The sequence below is a fragment of the Ixodes scapularis genome, unplaced genomic scaffold (genome assembly GCF_016920785.2).
Source record: "Ixodes scapularis isolate PalLabHiFi unplaced genomic scaffold, ASM1692078v2 PGA_scaffold7__128_contigs__length_106722199, whole genome shotgun sequence".
NCBI classification, from domain to species: Eukaryota; Metazoa; Arthropoda; class Arachnida; order Ixodida; family Ixodidae; genus Ixodes; species Ixodes scapularis.
This window is the reverse complement of record NW_024609882.1, coordinates 93247641-93252994: the sequence shown is the minus strand read 5'-3', so window position 1 is coordinate 93252994 and position 5354 is coordinate 93247641. Positions and strand designations below refer to the sequence as shown.

At 40.9% G+C, this 5354-nt stretch overlaps 1 long non-coding RNA gene across 1 annotated transcript; it reads left to right on the top strand.

The window, feature by feature from the left end:
* Positions 1–220: 220 nt before the first annotated feature.
* LOC115318110 lies at positions 221–1464 on the top strand. The gene is made up of 2 exons (XR_003918175.3): positions 221–340; positions 1304–1464. It is a non-coding gene; the product is annotated as an uncharacterized LOC115318110 (long non-coding RNA).
* Positions 1465–5354: the final 3890 nt, after the last annotated feature.

Below are 5354 nucleotides of genomic sequence, written 5' to 3'. Positions count from 1 at the left end.
AGCATTTCAGTGAAACAAAGCAGGAACATGATTGCAGACAAAAGTGGACAGCCCCATTTGTGTTGCCTGTATTTCTTCACTTTTTGTGCATTTGCTTGACAATGTGACTCTCTGCAGATTCATCTTGGACCTGGCATCAAAATGCGAGAGGCAGCATTTACACACGCCATGGAAAAGGCTGCCACTCCTGGCCGCTTACTCAGAATGGTCAGCCGACCACTATGGGAGCCTGCGGAGCTCTTGGACAGGAGAATGTCAGGGCAAGCCTGCAGGCGTCTCCTCTAGGAGGGTGTGGTGGGAAAGAAGCCCCTAACACAAGAAAAAATTGACGCTCTAACTGGTGGGTATTTCTGATCAACCTGGAAGGGCACAGAATCTTTTGTGGCTGTGCTGTGCTTAGCTCTGCACATAATGTGTGTATAGTGTGAGTTATAATTTACTACGATTTGAGATATTTTTATGGACCTATTGTTGGTTTTGCCTTGTGCAGCACACATGTACAGTCAGAGGCACTATGAGGTCAGACAAGGTGAATGTGGGCAGACCAGGAGAAATGCCGCATGGGGTACAGCGCTTTCTTTGCACACTGGGAGCGAGGCTACGATGTTCGATCTACAGTCAAACCCAATATTATCGAACCCGGTTAATTCATACTAATTGTAAATGGACTGGTAGCTGCAATAAAAATGTATAGCGAAAAATGCAATTGCATTGAACGAAAATTGCAGCGTCTCCCCATACATCAATCTGCCAAGAGCGCTGTTTAGCTCTGCAAGCTGATTTTCCCCAGCGAGAGAGTCGTTCTTGGGGGAAAGCCAGCTTGCAGAGTAAGGTGGCTTTTTTTTTTATTTTGGGCTGTTGCGTCGACCGCCCAGAAGATAAAAAAATATATATATATATATATCTCGCGGGGGGAGAGGGTGAGCCGGTAGACGAAGAAGCGGCCACTAAATAGCTGCGGTGAGCGTTCCTCATGACGTACAGATGCCCCTTCGAGAGAACTACTTTTCTAAATGTGACGTGCTTGTTCGTTGTCAAAATCATTTAAACTTTTATAGTGAATTGCCCGCTATATCGAAATGGTAGATGGTTTATTGAGAGTTTGATATACTCGGGTTTGACTGTATTATGTTGCCCACAGGTATGGAAAAGCAGATTGAATGCGGGAGGGCAGGCCGAGTGATAAATTGACTGATTATCAGGCTGGACACGACAGAACTTCCTTGTTTACTGTTGTAATTTTATTACTTTAAGGTTTTTGTTTATGAATAACTGCTCGTGTATTTTTTTTTATGCACTGTAGGTTTCATCATGCGATACCAACATGCCCAAGCCATCATCTTAGCCATACAGATGTGCTGGCAAAAACGGCATGGAAGAAAAGAGCCATGGACAGCCCTGTCTGCAAGGGAATGTGTGCGAGTGGTGCGTGTTGGGAAAAAAAATAAAATAGTAAGTTTCATTGTCTTTGTAGTTTTATTTCATGGCAGAATGAACACCTAAACCTTCAAAAAATTGGTATTCTTTTTGCACAATTTGCTAGCCGTTGTCATCAGCAGTCCTTTCTGCATCTAGGTTATATTGTGTATGCATGACGAGGTCACCCCAGAAGACACTAGATTGGCAGGGTCACATCAGAACACACTTGAGAGGGTCACGTAAAGACATCAGAACACACCGAGACCCGTGTCTGAATTTCTGCCCTGCCTCGTCGTGTTGTCTCTTATCTCAATAAAGTCTAAAATATTTTGCGTTGCGATTTCAGCTTTCGCAAAAGCCAGAAGTAATAGGGTGCCATGTCTGGACAGTAGGGGAGCTGGTATACCTGGGTAAAACCCCGTACGAGACGTGACGAAATGGCAGATGTATTGTTGTGATGAAGCTGTCAATCACCTATTGCGCGCAACTCCTGCCGTTTTATTCCTATGGCATCTCAGGCGGCGAAAAACTTCCATGTAGTGTGCTCTTTATTTATTGTCCGGCCTGAAGGACCATACTCATAATGGACCTAACGTTTATAATCAAAAGGGGTTGTCAACAGTATGTTCGCGTGGCTCCGACTTTTCTGTGCTCTCTTAGAATCTGGAGACCTGGGTGACTTGTATTGGCTTGAGTAAGCTTTTGTTTAAGGTCACAGTTCTTAATCCATTACTCATCTCAAGTTATAACTACGGCTAGGCCGTTGATCGATTAACCTCATGCTTTCATCTTGGTTAATTTTTCAAACAGTTAATCGGTAAAATTTTGACGAATCAAAAGAAAGTAAAAATTAAATGTTCCCACCACGCAGACGTGGACGAGTACACCTGTATAAACGGCAAACTTTAGGGAAAAGTTTAACCTAATGTAAACTCTATGGGTGATATTTGTAACTCAAGACGGATGCAGAAGGTTTCAAGCGTGCCGGCCACTTCAATGCCATGCGAGTGTCCGTTTAGCGCACCATAGACTATTGTGAATAATCAGAGGAAATCAATCTATTACCCGAGAGTATGACCGAACCTCTTGGCCTCATACAGCTGAAGTAAGAATCTGAGTGTGTGTGTCCTTCAACTGTTCTCAACTACACCAAGGTTGGTTCATAATCAAAAATCTCTTTGCATCGTTTATCACAAATTCAGCAGCAAAACAAAAATGATTTTTTAGAGCATTCTGCAAGAAAATGAACGAGACCGATTAATCAATAAAAGGCGAAGATTAATCGGGCTAAAATATTTAATCGACGCCCAGCTTTAGTTATAACTTTCTTTAGGATCTGGATTGTTGTTGGTTTAAATCAAGTTCTATGCAACTTCAGCACGAAAATCATTCTGCTTTTGTGACATAAATTAGGGTGAAGAAGAAAAATCTTTATAAAATAACATGCCTCTATAAGTACCACCTGGATAGGCACCACCGATTGAATGCCTATTTTGAAATAAAAGAATAGGATGGCAATCCACCAATCCTGTGACAGAAACTGCACAATGAATTTTTTTTCACCTCACGTTTTAGGCTTAAATCCTCCATCCTAACATCTGAAAGTGTTGTCTGTAGAATTGCCAGGTCTCCTAATTCTCTCACTGTCACCCGGCAGTTATTGTTGATAGTAGCTCACGTGCACTTTAAGTTGCCAGGTATTCTGGCTGTGAAGGGCCTTGTGGAGCATGCATCCCTCTCAATGGCATGCCGACCATTTCCGGAGTGCTCAATGAATTGTACCTGAAAGTGTCCGGTGATGAATATTGAAGTATAAGGTCTGTAATATCTGATCAACTCGCTAAGTCATAGTAAATCTGATGATCAGTCAGTGCTTCACCTCAATCAATGGCATCTTGCTGCCAACTAAGTAGCAGAAAGGTAAAGTGATTGTTCACGCATGTGCGGAAGGGTCCCGACTGTTGGCCAATTGACGTTGGAGCCGCGCCCCGGGTTAGCAAGACAATAAAAATCACTGAATACTTTACGAACAAACTTTATAAGCTCTAGTTTTAGGTGCCAGGGAGCTATCTACCTGGATATAAGCAAAGAGTGGAAAAATGAAAAGCTGCTCATGTTGACCATATTGTTTAGTACACTTCACTGCAATACAGAGATGCTTTGTGGGGAAACTAATGTCATGATTTTCTCTACATTGTAGAATCTTTTTGAATAACATATTCATTTTAGATAACGTAAGAAGCACTAACCCCATGGTTTTGCAAAAAAAAAAAAAAGTAATGCAGCTCGTATTTTTTTATTTTATTAAGCACACTTCATTGCAATACAGAGTGCTTTGTGGGGAAATAAGGTCATGACTACCTCTACATTGTAGACTGTCATTTTCGACAACATAAGGGGCAGTAACCATCTGGTTAGTGCCCCTTATTTGTTTTAGATAACATGAGGACAACTAAACCCTCATTTTGCGAACGAAGCAAAAAAATACTGTTCCGATTTTTTTTTTTCTCACTTTGTCGTGCATACTTTCTGGCAATACAGGTCTGCTTTGGGGGGAAACTAACGACTTGGCTACCACCTGATTGTAACTGTAGATTAAGATGACATAAAGTGTAGTCCTGCTTTTTCCAACTGTTAATTGAAGCTAGAAAAGCTATAAAATATTTATTTTTATGAAAACAAAACCTGTAAGCTTTGTATTACTGCTTTGGCCCCACTTTTTTCCTAAGATAATTAACAGATTCCTCCTACTCAGTGGTACAACATACATAACATCAGTTTAAACTCCAACAAGAATATCAATAATTGGGTTGATAATAAGAACAGAGGATTTTCAAAGCAGAATACTAGGCTAGGGGTGGCCAAACTGCGCCTCGCAACCACATGCGGCTCTCTCAGGTTTCCAGTGTGGCTCACGACTTCCTGGTAAGCATGCTCAGGCAAGAAAGAAAAAAAGGTATCAAATAAAACAGCTTGCGTTGTCGCAACCCTGTGCCAACATGCCTATGCTGCCATGAGGCACTTTTTTCAACAATGGAGGAGGTAAAATTAGAATAGCAAGCACGACCCTGACGTACAAAAACCTAGCTGAGCTCCTAGATTTTTGTGCACCCTCTTCCGGCATTGCTGGAACCTGTCTGCCAATAATAGTATAATAACAATAACAGGACAGCTGTAGTGGTCAATAAAATATGAATGCAATTGATATAATTGAAATGTGTTGCAATGCTGGAAAACTAAATTCTTTCACAGTGACCAACTGGTAAACCTTTCTTGAAATAATGACTGCAGGAGCTAGGAAAGTCAGACACTGACCATTAACAGCCCCATTATTGACAAGATTGCCAGTGGCATGGAGTCTATAAATATTTGTCTTCCAATGTGATGAATAACGAAATTTACTTTGAGGCGGGTTTATATTATGACACCACTACGGTGTAGCAATAACATTGTTCGTAGACCCTACTACAATATTTCAATATTAATATCTGATGCCTATGCATTTTCACTAATTGACGAGCTTTGAGCAATTGATAAGAAAGTGTTTTTGCATATCTATGCAATGAATTAGCCAACTGGGCTCTGATAGAAAAAAAAATATCTGAACAGGCAATGTCAGGATGAAAAAATGGCTATACTCGGATTAACCTCACAGCCCCATCTTCTATGATATAAGTATGTTGGAGCCTCGGGGTCATGACCCACTTCATTGACAATTATTAAGCTCAATTTATTCGAAACACAATACCTTAGGTCGCTAATGAACATACTGAATGTTTCTACAATCTGACTTGATCATTCAAATCCTTCATTACTGCAACTCATTAAGCAAAGGATTTGTTAGTAACAAGCCACTAAACCCTAGCTATTGCTATATTTATTGCATGTTGGTTGTTGTGATGATCCGACAGCAATAATAAAACAGAAAAGCAACA